The following is a 21,819-nucleotide window of genomic DNA, read 5'->3' as shown; positions in this document are numbered from 1 at the left end:
TGTGTTATCATCTGATTAAAGAGATTTTTATTAATTTTAATATTTAATTCAATTAATTTGTCACCGCCGGTATAAAAGGAAAACAAATAAGAGAAAACATTATGTTGACTGGGGAATCGAACCGATTTTTTTTTTAATATTTTATTCATTTAATTTGTAACCACCAGTTTGAAGGACATTATGCTGCCCGAGGGAATTGAACCCAAATCTCAAGTGTATGATTGTATGTGTGGGCTAAAGCCATCATTTGTTTCTAGCTTGTACAATATTTTATTTATCTGTTTTAAATTATAACATAAAAAGTAAATAATAAAAATCTAATAAATTAATTATATTTCATATATATATATAATTATAATTATAGTTAATGTAAGGTTTAAAAATGAAAATGAGCTTAATATGTTTTATATTTTTAAATTAATTTTTTAACAATTATTTTTAAATGATTGTAAATTTAAAGTAAATGTGAAATAATCTCTTTTAAAAAAATAAACTTTGAATTAAAAATTTATTTTTATGATTTAATTTAATTTTGTAACTTTGGATTCTCTAAATAATTTTTAAATATAATTATATTTTAAATAAAATTCATATATAATCATTTAAAAATAAAAAAAAACTAAACTCATTTTTAGTTTTAATCCTTGTATTATCTAAAATTTAATATATATATATATATATATATGAAATATAATTTATTTATAATATTTGTTTAAATGACTTATTTCTATCATTAACATATATTAAGGATATATATATATATATATATATATATATATATATATATATATATAATGTTGTAAATGTTACTCAAGTATGTGATTTGTATTGGTTGTTAAAATGCTTTCATTTCAAGTTGGTCTTAATTTCAGATCCTATCAATTCCATGTTATTTCCTTTTTATGTTATAGTTTAAAATAAATAAATAAAACATTGTACAATGTAAAACCAAATGTTGGTTTCAGCCTAGTGGTAATGGCATGCCTACATGTACTTGAGGTCCTTAATTGAGTCCCCCAAATAGGCAAAAATAAGTATATTCTTATTTGTGGAAAACTTAATTAAATTAAAATTTAAAATTAATTAGAAAAACTCTCCAATTAGGTGGTGACTAACGTCACTAGTGAAATGTGTCACAATAATTAGTTGACATGTGGTACATCCTGATTGGATGATTACTTTTTTAAATTAAATTAAAAATATGACTAAAAATATGGTATTGCTTGTTTGAAACCAATTAAAAAGTGTAGACACTCATTTTCGTCTGGGGCTTATTTAGTATATGTATCAATATAGTATAGTTTTTGAAAACATTTTGAAAAAAATATAATATATGGTTTTGAAAGCATTTTTCGAAAATATATATAATACTATTTTTTAAAATATAATGCTATTTTATTTATTTATTTTATTTATTTATTCATTTTATTATTTATTTTTTAGGTGTCCAATAAGTCCAAAACAGTCCAAGAGGCCCAGCAAGGACCCAACCGGGTGGGCAAGTGATGAGTGTTCTGAATCGGGTGTGACGTGGCATTTTCTAGAAGGTCCAATTAGCGTTTCTAGAAAAATGAATAGATCAGCCGCACGTTTCTGCAATTCGGATTTGAATTAAACTCGTTTTTTAGGATATTATTTTAATTTCATCTTTAGAAATTTTAGTTTAATTAGTTTTAAGTATTTTAATTAGGATTTAGGATATTATTTTTAATATATTTTATCTTATCTTTGTTTTAGGAATTTTAGTCTAAATAATTTTAAGTGTTTTAATTATGATTTAAGATATTATTTTATGAATTATCTTTAGCTTGTTTTTAGGAATTTGAAGGTTATAAATACCCTTTAAGGGTAAGTCTAGATCTCTCACATCTGAGAATAAAATATTCTTTTTCTCTCTAGTTTTCTCTCTATTTTCGCATATTCCTTTATTTTCCTTTAAATTTCGTTGTCAAATATGCTAAGTATGACATTGGTCATGCTTAGCTAATTTTCTTTTAAGCCGAGGGCAAAAGCGAAGACACAATTTCAAACGTGAGAATTGTAAGAATGATTGGCTTATTGAAGCACATTCGACTTCCTAATAACACACTTAGCAAAATTGTTTGCTAAGAGGAAACTGAGATCGGAATCAGTTATTATTGAAACAACATAATCCGAGTTGGCAGCGAAGAATTGTCCTTGTAAGCCGACGTGAATTTTGAAGTAAAAATATGTTTCGATGATCCGAAGAATTTGAGGCAAAGCTGAAGTCTGAGGTTGTTTTCATTATAAGTTTCTCTTTATCTCAATCTCTTTAGATTATTTATTTAATTATTTTCTTTTATTTAATTCTTATCTTTTATTTTAAAAACAACTTTTAAAAAATCCCTTTTTCATCTTTACTACTATTATTTATTATTTTATTATATTTCCCTTTTATTTATTATTATTATTATTTTATTTTATTTTTTATTTTAATATTTTTTATATTTTATTATTTTTCTTTTAAAATTTTTTATATAACATTTTTTAAATTTTAATATTTCATTCTTTGATTTTTTTAATTTAATTTTTTATATTTCTTTTATTTTATAATCTAACGTTTTAACCTTTTTAGATGTAATTTCAATCGATCAATGGTAAGTAATCGAATCGAGTCTTTAAATTTAAATTTTCGCAATTAAGACAACCAATAAATTAAAATGGTACCGAAAGGGCAGTTCAATGGTGCTAATCCTACATTGACTGTAATTGACTTTCGAATCCGACATATATCTGGTAAAACGCAGATCAGGTAAGATGGTGTCTGATCAACCTAAATATTTTTTTAAATGATCTGTGACGACTCTAATGTGTTTTATTTAACTCAAAGCCCAATTTTGGGCCCAACCCGAAAGACGGTCACGACAACTTGGCGACTCTGTTGGGGACAGAGTCAGGCTAAGGCTAATTTCCAGTTATCTTCTTAAGTGAAAATTGTAAGTTTAAATTTTAAGTTAATTTTTCGATCCTTATTACCTACCTTTGATTATTTTTCAAGTAAATAGTTGTATTGACGTTTTTTCAATGATTTCATATTTTTTTAAAAAATCATCTCTGTCTCTATACTCGAGCTCCTAACCCTTTTTAAGTGGAGGTGAAAGCGACGCCTTCGTGGGAATTTATTCTCCATATAGGCCTAGCAAGTAACCTTCGGGATTCATATACCTTGTGTCTTCGTGTGAATTTATTCTCCATATAGACATAAGAGAATGTATCCTCTCGAGTTTAACTTGGTCCACATAGGCTTGTAACGGGCTTAGGACTAAGGGTCTGGCAAGCCCAAGTGGGCACCAGCAAGAAGAACTCGGGTACCTTCTTTAGAACCTAAACCGGGAGACTACAGGGAATTAGAGCCCACCCCGAAACTCCATTTCAAAACCTAGGATGTTTTACTTCTGGTTCAAAGCATGTAGTTTGTCAATTTTTACTTTTATCATTATTATTTTTATCTTACTAACTGATTTTTCTTTTATGTTTGCTTTTTTATCATTTGCATCATAAAAAGAGGTAATTGGTCCAAAAAAGTGTTTGTTACACACAAATAATCCGTATTTATGGACGAAGGGGTTGTAATGCAAGAGATGAAAAATGCCGAGGTACGACTATGGTCCGAAAAGATTCAGAAAGAAAAGGAAGATAATCTGCAAGGAAATTATGTGTCAGATCTGGTTGGCTATGTTTCTGTCAGCCTAAAGCAGAATGATGTTTAAGAATTACAAAGTATTTAGGACAGCTGGAAAAGTGACCAGAAAGGGAGGTTCTGCCAACAGTACGGTGATATTGCACTTCTACTCTATGTCAAGACCGATAAGCCCCTAATTCGAGCCTTAGTACAATTATGGAATCCGGGGTACAACTGCTTCACATTTAACCAAGAAGGCATGGTACACATAATTGAAGAATATACTACTTTGTTGCAATGCGAAGGAATCAGAATGGGTCGGGTTTACATCAAGCACATCAAGAGTCATTCTTTCAAGAACGAGTTGACAAAAGTGGCGGGGGAGATGAGAAATGGGTAACTGGCCGGATTCAACATAAAGGTAATGGGTAAGGAATTGCTTGGACTCATATCAAGCAACTAATGAAGAATCACCCTGATAAATGGAAGGCAATGGATCTTTTTGCACTGGGCATTTATGGTTTGGTTATTTTCCCAAAGACATTGGGGTACATTGAGGCAGCTGTGGTGGAACTGTTCGAACAACTCCTGAAACGAGTAAATCCAACACCGATAATTTTAACTGAAACTTTTTGCCCCCTCAATCACTGCAGAAAGACTGATGGAAGAAGATTTATAAGGTGTGCACAGTTTCTCCAAGTTTAGATCCAAAGTCACTTCTGGAAGACTAATGAGATTTCTTACCACCGATTTAGCACTACTTATTCTCCTTTGGGGGAATTCCTCACCCTGAATTGGCAAAAAGATATCCCAAAAGAAAAATGGATAAAGGTATTCACACACCTTCAGGATAGGGATGTTGTCTAGAGAGCCCCCTGGTTGACCCATAGTGACATTATTTTTCGATGTGGAGATTCAGAAACTATGACATTACTCAGATTATGGGGAGGAATCAGATACTCTCCATTTTTGGCACTTCGAAAATATGGGGCATGCCAGTTTGTCCTAACAACACATGGAATATCTGGATCAAATTTGCATATTATGGGGACAACTACAAGAAAAATGTCAAAAACGTTGTTGAGTCATGGAAGAAAATGTTCTATATTGATGTCGTGGCCGCTAAGGACATACTTACTCTAGAATATTTGGAATGGCTAAGGTTAAGGAAAAATGACACCATCCCAATGCCAGACCATGAAGACACTCGAACCATGGAAGAACATCTTAAGCATGTTCCCTCCGAGCTAGAGATAGCAAGAAAAGAATTTGAAGCCAAAAATCATGAGATGAAACAAAGTCTAAGGGAACTCGAGGCTGAAAGATTCTAGTAGAAGTTGGATGCTGATACTCAGAAGGATCGGGCAGACAAGTTAGAGAAGGAACATAAGAGAATTTGTTTTGAGCTTGAGGATTTGAGAAAAGGATATCAAGAACAAGTCCAGAGCAATTTTAATTGAAAAGGTCTTCTGAGTACTGAAAAAGTGAAGCTAACAGTCTGAAAAAGAAGTTTGAAGGGCACGAGGAAAGAGAAACCTTGAAAGAAAAGCTAAAGACCACTCAGAGACGTTTGTTAGACAGCCAACACCAGAATAAACGTTTGAGGATCTAGATAACTGATTTAGAGAAGTCTCTTTAGAAACAATAAGAGCAAGATGACAAAACCATAACTGAGTTGGAAGCCATTGTAGACGGGTTCAAGAAACAAGCAAGTGAGCTTCAGATAGTTCCTTTTGATGGAGGATTTTAGTGGCGTTTTTGTTGGGAACACGCCTAGCAAAGGGTGAAAGCTAGAGATGTAGTTATCCGAGATTTCTTGGAACAAGTACGAAAAGCAGCTCGTCACTTGCACGGTTTAGCAAGAGAAGCCGGAATGGTCCGACAAGGTATTCAACCAGTGACAGAGGAAGGAAGAAAACTTGTCAACCTATTAGAAGTTGTTCGGGGTTTAGAGGATTTAGTCAGAATGTACCTTTAAGATATTTTTGTCTCTTAAAAAAATAAGACATTTTTGTCTCAATAAAGATTATTTATAATAACAGACAGTTTCTGGATCAATGCCTATAATTCTCATACATCATGCATCATTTTCATATCTTGCATTTCATTTTTATTTTCCATATTTTTTACATTCACATTAACTAACAGAAAATGTCTAGGGAACAAACACCGGATATACCTCTAAGAGCCTTGGACACACATCATCCTTACAACACCCGCACAAAGAAAAGGAAAATGGAAGCCAAAATTACTCAACTCGAAGAGAACATGTTGAAGTTGTAGAGAGCTTTAGAAGAAAAGATAAGCCAGAATAACCAAAGCACTTTGGAAACGATCACTAAAAGCCAAGAGTATTTGGTTGATCAAATTTTTTCCAGGCTATCTAGCTTGAGTCAGGAAAGCACGCCTGGGGCAGGGTCTTCTGAAGGGGTAGCTATGCCACCTACCCCGCATGTAGTTATTTCACCTGGAATCTTACCAGGAATACAAAGGGACTCGTCCACTGCAAAAGCGAAAGCCTCGTCAACTGTAAAGATACAAACTTTATTATCCAACCCTAAGAATAATCTGGATGACTACCATATACCGAATTTTGATGAAGAATACAAGGCAAAGAAAATGGATGAAAAAAAACAAACTGCTGGAAGACCAAATGAAGGTGGTTAAGGGGGACTATGATTATTATGGGGTTTATGCTTTATAATTGAGTTTAGTCTCGGATTTGGTGCTACCACTAAAATTCAAAGTTCCCGAGTTTGAGAAATTTGATGGGAACAATTGCTCTTCAGCTCACATTATCATGTTCTGCCGAAAGATGATAGGATATGTAGGAAATGATCAGCTCATGATTCATTGCTTCTAAGAGAGTTTGTCTAGTTCAGCCATCCGGTGGTACAATCAGCTGAATCGATCTTATATCAAGACCTGGAAAGATCTAGCCAAGTCATTCTTGGAACAATACAAGCATATAAACGATATTAAACCAGATCGAGTCACGCTACAAAGCATGCAGAAAAAGCATAAGGAGAACTTCAGACAATATGCACAGAGATTGAGGGATTTAGTTGTGCAAGTTCATCCACCCTTCGATGTGATGAAACTAGGAAACTCTTCATGTAAACCCTGAAGACTCCTTACTTCGAGTTACAATCACATCAGGAAATTTCTCTGACTTAGTTATGGTCGAGGAAATGATTGAAATGGCCATAAAACAAGGAAAGATTGAGGGAGGGGAATCAAGTAAGAAACCTCCTATTAAGAAGAAAGAGAAAGATTAACAACATCAACACCTACAATGCCAAAAAAGGTGTTACAATCTTCAACTAAAAAACAACTGCAGCTGTACCATCATATACTTCTAGTCAACAACTATTTGACACTCATGTAGTGTCACCATACCTGGTGGAACCTATGAAGCCCTCATACCCCAGATGGTATATGTGAACGCTCACTGCGAATATCATGGTGGACTGCCAGGGTATACTATTGAGAATTGCCTAGCATTCAAGAGGCTCGTACAAAGAATACGTAACAAGAATTGGATCCACTTTGACTTAGGAGCACCAAACGTTGCACAAAATCATTTTCCTAATCATCAAGAGACTGAGATTAATGCAAGTACTACAGATAAAAAAAGGAATGTTAAGACTTGTGTTTCTAAAATAATGTCTCATTTGGCTTGGGTATAGAGACAAATGGCGAAAGTAGGGTTTCTTGCACAACATTTTGATACATCAAGGAGTGGAGTTGATAACCACTGTTGTTACCATAATGAAGAAGGAAATGAAGTGCAAGATTTCCCGAAGTTTAAAGATTTGATCCATCTCATGATGGATAGGAAGGAGCTGGAATTCTATGATGAAATCCAAGACTCTCCAGAAATGGATGTTTGTGCCACTAGAGAATCATCTAAAAGTAGATATGAAAGGGGTCATCCTTTAGTAATTACCCCTAAAGCGAATATAGCAGAGAAAACACAAGCAAAGGTGGTGATCACAACACCTCGACCTTTTTCCTACAAGGACAGCATACCAATGCCTTGGAAGTATGAATGCCAATTAAGCACCCTAAAAGAAGATGACAATGAAGTTGAACATGTCGTGGGGAAACACTACATCCAAATTGGCTAAGTCCCCCCAGAGACAACTTGAGCCCTTCAAGTGGGATGTACTGACAATAAACGAGCCAATAAAGGAGAAAGAAGCTATAGAATTCCTAAAATTTTTAAAGCACAATGAGTACAACATCATAGACCAATTACATAACTTTCTGACAAGTGTTTCAATGTTGGCACTGATTCTATGTTCAGAGGCACACATAGAAGTAGTTTTGAAGGTCCTAAATCAGACCTTTGTGCCACAAGACATACCGGTCAACAAGATGGATCGATTGGTTAACAATATTCAAGCTGATAATCTGATTTCATTTTCTGATGATGAGATTCTGTCTGGAGGATGAGGTCGAGATAAGCCATTACACATCACCACTCATTGTAAGGGGCATGCCTTACCGAGTGTGTTAATTGATAATACCTCAGTCCTAAATGTGATGTCCTTAGTTACGTTGAAAAGGCTACCAATAGACGCTTCCCAGATGAGAACATGCCACAGCGTGGTCCGACCATTTGACGGGACCAAGAGGGAGGTAATCAGCAAGATTGAGGTGCCTTTAACCATCTTACCCATACATGGGGCTCTGGTAATTGTTAATACTGAAGAAGATATCGTGGTGAGTGTGACCACTAATGACCCATACATAGAATCAAATGATGAAGTGGTAGAATGTTCGTTCCGCTCCTTAGAATTTGTGAATGCCATATTTGTGGCTGAAGAAGGAAAGATTTCTAAACCCCGGCTCTCCGAATGCACTAAAATGGAGATCAAACATACCTTGGAAAGAGATGCCAAAGTGGGAAGAGGATTTGGGAGTCTGTTGCAATGAAGGATCAACCTTATCCTTCCAATAAAAAATCTAGACCAGTTCGGGCTTTGTTTTCAGCCCAACCAACAAAAAAAGATAAAGAAATCCATAAAGGCCGAGACAGAAGATTGACCAGATTAAACGGGAAAGATTTTCAATGGGAACCCATGGTTTTTCCACCTCTTTATGAAACCTTTAAATCCGGTCGTTATGAGTTTGGGTCGACTTCACCAGATTTGGAGGCTGCTTTGAAAGATTGGAGTATTAACGCTATAACCACAGAGAATGCCGAAAATACGGACGGGCCAGGAATTCACCCTTTATCACCTGGATCAATACTTAGCAACTGGATGACTAAAGAATTACCTGTGGTTTTCAAATTTCTTTCAAAGTAATACTCAAATTAACCCTATTCACTTACACCCGGGGTAATAGGTGATCTTTTGTAAGGGTGAATAATTTTTTTTAAAATTCAATAAAAGTTGCAGTTTCTTTCACGACAAATGTTTTCCATATTTCTTTTGAACTTAATTTTTTTCATTTAGTACTTTTCTTTTGAATTAAATTTTTTTTCATTTTATCCTCTTTGGAATTTCTCACATATAAACATTTCATTTATCCTTCAGGTCCCAAGATAATGATAATACATGTACTGATGATACTGACCCGGAAGTGGATTTTGAACAGTTTGATTGTCTCAGGGAAGTTGATGAATGCGACAATGAAGACGAGTACAGTTTATCTTCCGAATTGTTAAGGATGGTAGAAAGAGAAGACAAGCAAATATTGCCGCATGAAGAGAAAATCGAAGTCCTGAATCTAGGTACGGAAGAGGAAATAAATGAAGTCAAAATTGGCACAACTCTCTCAACTAAAGCAAGACAAAACTTAATATTCTTACTTCAAGAATACAAAGATGTGTTTGCATGGTCGTATCAAGACATGTCGAGACTAGATATGGATATGGTAGTCCACAAACTGCCCATTAAACCAGAATGCAAACCGGTGTAACAAAAGCTAATGAGAATGAGACCTGAAATACTCCTTAAGATCATGGAAGAGGTCAAGAAACAATTCGATGTTGGCTTCCTCCAAGTGGCCAAGTATCTGAAATGGGTGGCTAACATAATTTTGGTTCCAAAGAAAGATGGTAAAGTATGCATGTGTGTCGATTACCGAGATCTTAACAAGGCGAGTCCCAAAGATAACTTTCCTCTGCCGTATATAGACGCTTTGGTGGATAATACTGTCGGGAACACTTTATTCTCATTCATGGACTGATTCTCATGATATAACTAGATTAAGAGGCATCTTGAGGACATGGAAAAGACCATATTCATCTTAATGTGGGGAACTTTATGGTACAAGGTGATGCCTTTCGGATTAAAGAATGTTGGGGCAACATATCAAAGAACCATGGTGACCTTGTTTCATGACATGATGCACAAAGAAATCGAGGTTTATGTCGATGACATGATTGTCAAAGCACAAACTGACGATAAACATGTCGAGAATCTGAGAAAACTCCTTCAAAGATTAAGAATGTTCCAGCTGAAACTGAACCCCAACAAATATACCTTCAGGGTAACATCCGGAAAGCTATTAGGCTTCGTTGTCAGCAGGATAGGTATCAAAGTCGATCTAGATAAAGTCAAAGCCATCCAAAATTTACCTCCCCCACAAACACAAAAAGTGGTTTGAGGTTTTTTAGGCAGGTTAAATTACATAGCACAATTCATATCTCAATTGACCGACAAGTGCGACCCAATTTTCCACCTTCTTCAAAAGAAAATTCTGGAACATGGGATGAGTATTGCCATACTGCATTCGAGAAGATAAAAGAATATTTATATCGCACCCCTATCTTAATATCTCTCATCCAGGGAAAACCTCTTTTCTTGTATTTATCAATATTTGAGAATTCAATGGGGTGTGTTATTGGTCAGCATGATGAATCTGGAAGAAAATAAAGGGTCATTTATTACCCGAGTAAAAAGTTCACTGATTGTGAGGTCAGATATCCTCCTATCGAAAAGGTTTACTATGCTTTAGTCTGGGCTACTCGTAGACTCAGACAATACATGTTGTACCATACCACTTGGTTGATTTCCAAGTTAGACTCACTAAAGTATTGATGGGTGTACTTGTTCTCTCTGAAGGTTAGCTCAATGGCCGATGTTGTTGTCTGAATTTGACATCGAGTATGTGAGCCAAAAAGCTATAAAGGGAAGTACCATATCAAATTTCTTGGCAAGCAGAACTGCTAAAAATTATGAGCAGCTGGATTTTGACTTCCCAGACGAAGACTTGATGGCCATATCCTTAGAAGAAGCAAGTACTTCCACATGTGATTCTTGGAAAATGCATTTTGATGGTGCATCAAATGCATTAGGGCATGACATTGGGGTAATACTAATCTCTCCTGAAGGAAATCATTACTCATTCACTATAAGACTGAATTTTGATTGCACTAACAACATGGAAGAGTATGAGGCTTGTGTTTTGGGGAATCGAGCTTCTATTGGACAAAATATAAAGACCTTACGAGTATATAGAGATTCGACTTTAGTGATCTATCAGCTCTGTAGAGAATGGGAAACAAAGGATATAAAGCTTATGGAAAACTAATATTGGATATACTCGAAGAATTTGACAAAGTCTCTTTCCATTACGTACCAAGAGAAAAAAACCAAATGGCCGATGCTTTAGCTACCTTGGCAGTCGCATTCAAGGTTGGCGGTGAGTCTAATATGATGCCAATTGACATGTAGTCGTATGAGTACCTGACTCATTGTTACCAAACCAAGGAAGTAAAAGACATTAAGCCCTGGTATCATGACATTATTCAATACATCAAAAACCGAAGTTATCCAGAAGAAGCCACTGAAACCGATAAAATAACTATTAGAAGGATGATGGTTGGATATGTTCTTGATGGAGAATTCTTGTACAAGAAAAGCCATGATAAGATCTTGATGAGATGTGTAGATGCAAAAGAGGAAAAGATGATATTAGAAGAGGTACATGATAAAGTTTGCGGAATGCATGTGAATGGACATATGATGTCAAGGCAAATTATGAGATGCAGATATTTCTGGTCCACATTGGAAAACGACTACATCAATTATGCTAGAAGATGTCCAAATGTCAAATTTATGGGGATAAAATCAATGTTCCACCTCAACCTCTTCATGTGATGACCGCGCCATGGCCATTCTCTATGTGGGGCATGGATGTTATCAGGCAATTTCATCTGAAGGCTTCAAATGGACATCGTTTCATTCTTGTGGCAATTGACTATTTTATGAAATGGGTAGAGGCTACATCATATGCCAGTGTTACTCAGACCATTGTTTGTAAGTTCCTAAAGAAAGAGATTATATGTCGGTATGGTTTACCTGAAAGAATCATTACCGATAATGCCACAAACCTGAACAATAAGATGATGGACGCTGCGTGTGAACAATTTAACATAAAATATCACAATTCTACTGTTTATAGATCGAAGATGAATGGAGCGGTAGAAGCAGCAAACAAAAACATCAAGAAAATAGTGGAGAAAACAACTAAGATATACATGGATTGGCACGAGAAATTACCTTTTGCTTTTTTTGATTACCGAGCTTACGTACGAATTTCGACTGGGGCAACCCCATTCTCATTAGCATATGGGATGGAAGTAATACTGCCTATTGAGGTAGAGATTCCATCACTCCGAGTCCTGTCAGAAGTTAAACTAGATGATGCATAATGGATCCAAACTCGATATGATCAGTTGAACCTAATAGAGGAAAAGAGGTTGAAATCTATTCACCATGGTCAACTCTACCAAAAACGAATGATTCGTGCACATAATAAAAAGGTGCGTCCAAGGGTATTCCATGAAGGGGATCTTGTACTAAAGAGAATTTGGCCAATTCAAAAAGAATTCAGAGGAAAATGGATGTCAAATTAGGAAGGACCTTATGTCATAAAGAAATTTTTCTCTGGAGGAGCACTGATTATGACTGAAATGGACGGGCCATAATTACCAAATCCCGTTAATTCGGATGTAGTAAAAAATATTTCGCTTAGGGTGAAAACCCGAAAGAGCGCCTTAAATTGAAAAAAAACATTTAGGGTGAAAATCCGAAAGGGTGCCTTAAATTAAAAAAAAGGTGGGTCGAAGATAAAAACCTGCAATGGACGCCTTGAGACCAAGGATGAATCCAAGTTGAAAACCCGAAAGGGCAATTTGGATAAGGATTCAGGAAAGGTTTTGTGTCACGACATCCAAATCTTCTGCAGACTTAACAATTCAGGGAAATGTGGCACTTCCGAACATTCTCACATTTTCAAAGTCCCATTGGCAAAGGTTGTACTCAAAAGTCGCTAATGGTGTATCAGTTCAAAAGCGCCCTCATTATTATGATCTAAGGCATCTACTTATATATTTTTCCCCAAAATGTTTGTCATATACTTTGTTCTTTTTTCCTTATAAATAAATATGATCATGTAACCCCCCAGACCCAGTCTGTAAGATAGACTCAAACCTAAGTGGTCACATATCCCATTCAGAGGTTTTTTTTATATATATATAACTTATAGAACATTAAATATAATATAGAACAAAATATTAATAATACATATATGTCCAAAATTATAGCAAATAAATGTCACCAAACATAACTGAAAAACATATAGAAATATATGTTCGTACAAAATAAGTAGTTGATTTCCCCTGATGCCAAATCTGCTAGTTCACGGTCTGTTGTTATCTGAAAAAGGGTAAAAACTATAGAATGAGCTAAAAAGCTCAGTGTGCTCCAAACAGTATAAAAAATATACAGATAAAATCTTTCAACGAAATCGGTTTATGCAACATGTTTTTTTTTATTTTTAAACATGAACACTACCCTCATCCGTTCACATCATAATTGTGTAGGTTCCCCAGAACCATACACCCAACCACACATCCCATTTAAACCCTGAGCACAAAGCCGAGAAGTCTACAGATAATCTTCCTTCAATATTACCCCCAAATGACAAAATTAAACATGAATGTATTCAAGTAAAAACAATGATTAATCATTTAAAACATAAAAATATTTCATGCTTGGAAACCATATGCAGAAATACATAAATCAGACTTCAAATCAGTGATATATGATAATTCAGATGCCAGATAAGCAGATCTAAAAAATCGGTATGAAATACCTTAATTCAGAAATTATATCAGAATATACAGTAAATCAGATATCAAATACTCAATATTCGGATGAATCATTTTAAAACAGTAATGTAATACTGTTAGGAAACACACCTGTAACAGTCTGAGAAATCGGATAGGGAAGCCTACTACTGGGTTTGTCGATCACGCTCTGCTGCAGTGCTAGATCCTACGAATTGGAAAAATCCATATTGGAATTCTAATAAAAATAATCTTAATCTTTACTTAAATAATATACGGAAACCTACGGGAAATTCTTGTATTACGCAGTTCGGACTGATCTGACAAACGAACAACACCAGACCTAATTGATCCTTGCTCAGGTGAAACACGAGTACCTTCATAACATATTTTTTTTGAATCAGTCCTTGACCAAATATCAATTAAATAATCAAAATATTAAAATACTAAGTCTTTTTGGGTTCACAAGCTCGATTCGGGAATTTCGGGTTAGAATTTGGCAAAACGGACTTCGGAATCAAATTCAGGACGTCGAAAAACATAAAATATGACATTCCAAAATTTCGAATTCTTGGTCAAAATTAAAGTCAACGGGTTTGACTGACGATTTGGAGACTTTCGGGTTTGAATTTAGCGAAACGGACCCCAAAAAACAGATTCGGGACATCGAAAACTGTCAGGATAGGTATTTTCGGAAAAGATTAACGATTGTTTAATAGCCAGTCAAAGCCGGTCAAAGGAGGTCAACAAACTGTCAAACATTTTACACAAATATGACCCTTTTTAAAATAATTACCAAAATAGCACCCTTTTCGAATTAATTCCCAAAATAGCACCAATTTCGAATTAATTCCCAGAATATCACATTTTTCGAAAAAATTATCAAAATAGCACCCATTTCGAATTAATTCCCAGAATAACACCAAAATCGAATAAATTCCCAGAATAGCACCGGTCAACGGTCAACGGGTCGGGTCAACGGGTTGGGTTGGGTCAACGGGGCTCTAAAAATTACGGAAAAATTTCTAAAAATTATTTTGAACGATTTCAAGATACTTACAAAGATCGGTTCAAATTTTTGAACGGCAGAGAGCTCGATTTCATCAAATCGGAAACTTTGACCGCTTCACCTCCCCACGCGCCGTTGTCGACGGAGACCGAGGATGACATCGGCGGACTCGGAACGGCACAAGGAACACGATGGTGCGGGAGGTGTCGTAAACGGAGTAACGATCGGCGATGAATTTAAGATTTTCTATGCGATTGAGCTAAAAAAATGTCGATGCTTTAACTTGAAATTCACGGTGTTTGGCAGCGTTTCGCTTCAATTAAATTGAAGGGATTGTTCCTGACTCGATAACGAACACGATGGTGCTTTCAAAACGGCGATCGAATTCGGACGGCGTCGGGATCGTCGTCGGAAGTTGAGGTTGGGGAAGGGAAATTTGGGCGTGGTTTTCTATTTTGAAAACAGAAAACCACGTATTCATATATATAAACCAAAACATACCTAACATTTAAGGGTAAATTCAGGGCTTGGTCCCTGAATTTTCTTTTAACTCTAAAACAAGCTACAAGTTTAAAGAACTTCCAATTTAGTCCCCAAATTTCACCAATTTTCATAATTAACCTCAAATTTCAATTAAACATTATTTTGAAATTTTCGGGTTGTTACAATTCTCCCCCTCTACAAGAAATTTCGTCCTCGAAATTTACCTTATGAAAACAGATGAGGAAATTGAACCTCCATTGACTCCAAGGTCTCCCAAGTAGCTTCTGAGGGGCTACGATTACTCCACTGCACTTTGACCATTGGAATACGCCTATTCCGAAGAACTCGTTCATCTCTTTCTAAAACCTGAACAGGCTCCTCCTCATATGACAAATCAGGTCTCCGCTTTACCTCATCAACCTGAATGATGTGATCTGGATCTGGACGGTATCGCCTTAACATAGACACATGAAAAACATCATGAATACGACTGAGTTGTGGAGGTAACTCAAGCTGATAAGCAACAGGTCCAACTTTCTTTAGAATACGATACGGCCCAATAAATCGCGGACTCAGTTTACCTTTACGTCCAAATCTCAATACCTTCTTCCATGGAGATACCTTGAGAAAAACCTGATCTCCAACCTCAAACTCGATATCCTTACGTTACTTATTTGCGTATGACTTCTGCCTATCAAATGCCTATCTTAAGCGATCACGGATCAGTATGACAATATCTTCAGTCTCTCGAACCAAGTCTGGACCCAAAGTTTTTCTATCATGCAACTCTGTCCAACATATAGGAGTACGACATCTACGTCCATATAGAGCCTCATACGGTGCCATGCGAATACTCGCCTGATAACTATTATTGTAAGCAAACTCAGCTAACGGCAAGAAATCTTCTCAACTACCACGGAAATCAATCACACAACCTCGTAACATATCCTCCAACACCTGAATTACTCGCTCAGACTGTCCATCAGTTTGAGGATGAAAAGTTGTATTGAAATTCAAACGAGTACCTAGAGCCTCGTGCAAAGCTTTCCAGAACCTGGAAGTAAATCTCGGATCTCGATAAGATATGATGGACAACGAAACACCATGAAGTCTAACGATCTTAGAAATGTACAACTTAGCCAGTTTATCCAGAGAATAATTAACCCAAATAGGGATAAAGTGCGCTGACTTGGTGAGTCGATCAACAATCACCCAGATAGAATCCTTTTTGGAAGGAGTTAGAGGAAGACCAGTAACGAAGTCCATCGTAATACGCTCCCATTTCCACTCAGGAATTTTAATTGACTGTAACAATCCAGACGGATGCTGGTGCTCTGCCTTAACCTGCTGACAAGTCAAACACCTCGCCACAAAATCTAAAATATTTTTCTTCATACTAGTCCAAAAGTAGCGCTATTTGAGATTATTGTACATTTTGTCCCCGCCAGGATGCATAGCATAAGGACTACTATGAGCCTCCTGAAGAATAACCCATCTCAACTCATCATCTTTAGGGACAAAGTAACGACCGTGAAAACACAAAATACCATCATGATCCACAGTATACTCCAAACTTGATCCTTGCTTAACTTGTTCAATAATGGGAAGCAACGAGCTATCAATGAGTTGTTTGGCCTTAATCTCCTCGGCCAAAGTAGGTTTAACTTGTAACTCTGCTAAAAAACTATTATCATCAAATAAGCTCAAGTTGGAAAATAAGGCTCTGAGATCTAATATCGCCTTACGGCTCAAGGCGTCTGCCACTACATTAGCTTTCACTGGATGATATTCTATCTCAAAATCATAGTCCTTTAAAAGCTCCAACCAGCGACGCTGTGTCAAATTCAATTCTTTCTGAGTAAGCAGGTACTTCAGACTCTTATGATCAGTATAGATATAACACTTTTCTCCGTAGAGGTAGTGTCTCCAGATCTTTAAAGCAAAAACCACAGCAGCTAATTCCAGATCGTGAGTAGGATAGTTACGCTCATACGGCCTTAACTGACGTGCCGCATAAGCGACAACCTTCCTATCTTGCATCAAGACACATCCTATCCAGAATGAGAAGCATCACTGTAGACAGAAAAATCCTTCCCAGATTCAGGCTGAATCAACATTGGGGCTTGAGTTAGAACAATCTTCAGTTTCTCAAAGCTAGCTTGTTGGTCCTCAGACCAGACAAATGGAACATCTTTCCTCAATAGTTTCGTCAGAGAAGCTGCAATAAGGGAGAACCCCTCAACGAAACGACGGTAGTAACCAGCTAAGCCCAAGAAACTACGGATCTCAGAGACGTTTTTGGGTTGCTTCCAGTTCAAAATAGCCTCCACTTTGCTTGGTTCCACCTGAATGCCATCAGCAGAGACGATATGTCCAAGAAAAGTCACTTCGCTGAGCCAGAACTCACACTTGCTCAACTTAGCGTATAGCTTATTCTCCCTTAGAGTCTGAAGAACAATCCTTAAATGCTCCTCATGTTCTGCTTCACTTCTATAATACACCAGTATATCATCAATGAATACAACTACAAACTGGTCCAAATAAGGTCGAAACACCCTATGCATCAGATCCATAAAAGCAGCAGGGGCATTAGTTAACCCGAATGACATCACTAAAAACTCATAGTGCCCATATCGAGTACGGAAAGCAGTCTTCGAAATATTCGAATCTTTCACTTTGAGTTGATAATAACCAGATCTCAAGTCTATCTTTGAAAAGATAGAAGCCCCTTGAAATTGGTCAAATAGATCATCGATCCTGGGCAGAGGATATTTATTTTTAACAGTGAGCTTGTTCAGTTTTCTATAATCAATACAGAGTCTCAATGTCCCATCTTTCTTCTTGACAAAGAGAACTGGAGCTCCCCACGGTGATACACTAGGTCGAATAAATCCCCTGTCCAACAACTCCTGAAGTTGAACTTTTAGTTCCTTAAGCTCCTTTGGGGCCATACGATAAGGAGCCATTGAAACCGGGGTAGAACCAGAATAGACTTCAATCACAAACTCGACTTCTCTATCTGGAGGTAATCCAGGCAACTCCTCGGGAAAAACATCGGGAAATTCCTTGACAATTCAGATGCCTTCAATATCGGATTGCGATCTCCTAGTGTCCAAAATATAAGCAAGAAATGCCTCGGAACCCTTCCTAATCATCTTCTCCGCTACCAAGGCAGACACAACATTCGTTAGAAATCCACGTCGTTCCCCGATCATTACAATCTTTCGATTATGTGGGTCTTCAGAACAACTCTCTTAGTCTCAAAATCAATATTTACTCGATGTTTGTCCAACCAATCTACGCCGAGAATCAAATCGAACTCTTCAAAGGGTAACTCCATCAGGTCAGCCAGAAAAATCTCCCCATTGATCTCTATAGGGCACTCTCTAAAAATACGATCCAACACGATGGATTTGCCTAGGGGACTTTGAACTATCACTGAACGCTCAGTATTCTCAACAGGAATATTTAGACCCTCAGAAACAGAATGTGATACATAGGAATTTGTAGAGCCACTATCAAACAATGCAAAGTATGGAACTGAATGAATAGTAACAGTACCTGCAGTCACATTAGGCCCATCACGATCTTGTCGAAGTCTAGCAGTGTAAACCAATACAGGTTGTCTGGCCTCAGATCTGACTTGACCCCTACTCTGAGATGCTCGGCCTCTATTAGCTGATCCAGGTGCTCTTTCTTGAGTACGACCACCCGCAGGAGTCTGAACAGTACTCTGAGTACGAGCGGGAGTACGAGTTGGTGTCTGAACTGCAGAAACTGACACTGTACAATCCCTTATAATATGGTCACCAGAACACATGTAAAACAGGTGCCAAATTTTCTTCTGCATTCCCCAAGATGATGTTTTCCACAATAATCACATGTCTGCAAAGGTTGCAACCCAGAAGATCCACCATGTCTAGAAGGCTGAACAGCTGAAGAACCAGATGCAACAGGTCTGATACTCGCACCACCTCTCGAAAAGGAATCACCCATGCCTCTCTTGATAGGGTGTGTAGAAGAATCAATAGAACCAGAAGGCCTCCTGAATCAGGTTTGAGCTCGATCACTATCTCTCTTGTGCTCCATACCCAGTCGCTCTATTTCCTCAGCAGTCTTGGCTATCTCAACCAAAGCATCAAAATTCCTCTCTCGGTGGGTAGCGACTCGACTCCTGATCTCATACCTGAGTCCATTCTCGAACCTCAAGCATTGATATGTCTCCGTGTCAACAAGTCCAGGAGCATAACGGCTCAATCGGATGAACTCCACCTCGTAATCCATAATAGACATATTGCCTTGCTCCAGATTCTGAAACTCCTAGCGTCGCTCCTGCAGATATCTCTCTCCGATGTAGCGACTCCGGAAGCGCGTCTTAAAAAGATCCCATGTTAATTGGTTCCTCGGAATACTACCAAAAATGGATTGCCACCATCTGAAGCTTTCTTTCTTCAACATAGTTAGGGCCCCCTTTAACTTTTGCTCAGGTCTGAGGTCCATCTCATCCATAATCCTCTCTGTGTCCTCCAGCCAATACTCAGCGTCTGTCGGAGGTCCACCAGTAATACCCTCGAATGGAACTACACCTGCAGCAACTAGAGAATTTGAAATCTCCATTGCAGTCATGTTACTAGGGGCTCTAGCAGCTCTCTGGAACATGCGGAAGATAGCTCAATTAATGGAGTCTTCATTCATCTCAGAATCTTATTCTTTAGTGACGGGAGGGTCTCTCATAGGAGTAACCTGATCATCATGAGAAAGAGTCGGATCTACTTACGGAACAGGAGGATCACGTGGTGACATCGGATCGTCTATCGTAACAGAAGGTCGAGTGACTCGCCCTCTACCACGTCCACGTCCTGTCCTACGACCTCTAGCAACATTCATCGTTGGATCTATAAGGCTCTACAGAAAGAATTTGAAACATGTGTCAGATTAGCATCAGGGATCTCGAGAAAACTTTAAATCATAACATAAGGTGACATTTTTTTTATTTCTTAAAAATCCAAAATTTAGGACCCATATACAGTCCGAGTGTTTAAAACCGAAAGCTCTGATACCACCAAATGTAACCCCCAGACCCAGTCTGTAAGATAGACTAAAACCTAAGTGGTCACATATCCCATTCAGAGGTTATATATATATATATATATATATAACTTATAAAACATTAAATATAATATAGAACAAAATATTAATAATACAGATATGTCCAAAATTATAGCAAATAAATGTCACCAAACATAACTGAAAAACATATAGAAATATATGTTCGTACAAAATAAGTAGTTGATTTCCCCTGATGCCAAATCTGCTAGTTCACGGTCTGTTGTTATCTGAAAAAGGGTAAAAACTATAGAATGAGCTAAAAAGCTCAGTGTGCTCCAAACAGTATAAAAAAAATATACAGATAAAATCTTTCAACGAAATCGGTTTATGCAACATGTTTTTTTTTATTTTTAAACATGAACACTACCCCCATCCGTTCACATCATAATTGTGTAGGTTCCCCAAAACCATACACCCAACCGCACATGCCATTTAGACCCTGAGCACAAAGCCGAGAAGTCTGCAGATAATCTTCCTTCAATATTACCCCCAAATGATAAAATTAAACATGAATGTATTCAAGTGAAAACAATGATTAATCATTTAAAACATAAAAATATTTCATGCTTGGAAACCATATGCATAAATACAGAAATCAGAATTCAAATCAGTAATATATGATAATTCAGATGTCAGATAAGCATATCTCAAAAATCGGTATGAAATACCTTAATTCAGAAATTATATCACAATATAAAATAAATCAGATATCAAATACTCAGTATTCGGATGAATCATTTTAAAACAGTAATGTAATACTGTCAGGAAACACACCTTGGGCTAGCCAGGCCCTCAATCCTCACCCATTATAGGCTTAAGCAGATCGAGTTCAATTCGAGGGGGCACATTTTCCTATGTCTGACACGGAGAATAAATCCTCATGAAGGCATAGGATATATAAACCCCGAAAGCTACTTGCTAGGTCTGATACGGAGAATAAATTCTCACGAAGACGTCGCTTTCACTCCCACTTAAAAGGAAGAGCTTGGGTATAGAGCTTATGTTATGCCATGCAAGTGTCGTGTGTGAGGAGAAATTATCAAACCTTTGACAGACAACCATAAAAAAATGAACTAAAGCGAATCCAAGACTTTAATATATGAAAATCATTCAAATGCACACATTAGTATACAAAGATATTAAATAACAATTGAAATGAATCAAAGGAATCGTAAATTAAATATAACTGAATTCTCAATTTCTAACTATAGAGACAATATATAATCGATTTAAGGCTTGACCCTCTAAGTCCCCAACGGAGTCGCCAAGCTGTCGTAACCGATTTCCGGTGATACGACGTGTCTTGACTTATTTTGTAAAAAACCCGATTTTGTAAAAGAAATGTTTCAGAGTCACCATCGACCTTTTAGATTAGGTAGGTCGAATACCCAAAATTTTCTTTTAAAAGAAAAAACGTCATTTTAAAAGATGCACCGATCCATGTGTAATAAGAAATTTATTTTTAGTAATAAAAAGGGTTCGGGG

Source organism: Hibiscus syriacus, unplaced genomic scaffold (genome assembly GCF_006381635.1).
Source record: "Hibiscus syriacus cultivar Baekdansim isolate YM2019G1 unplaced genomic scaffold, ASM638163v2 tig00111280_pilon, whole genome shotgun sequence".
In the NCBI taxonomy this organism is placed as follows: Eukaryota; Viridiplantae; Streptophyta; class Magnoliopsida; order Malvales; family Malvaceae; genus Hibiscus; species Hibiscus syriacus.
Note: the sequence above shows the minus strand (reverse complement) of the source record.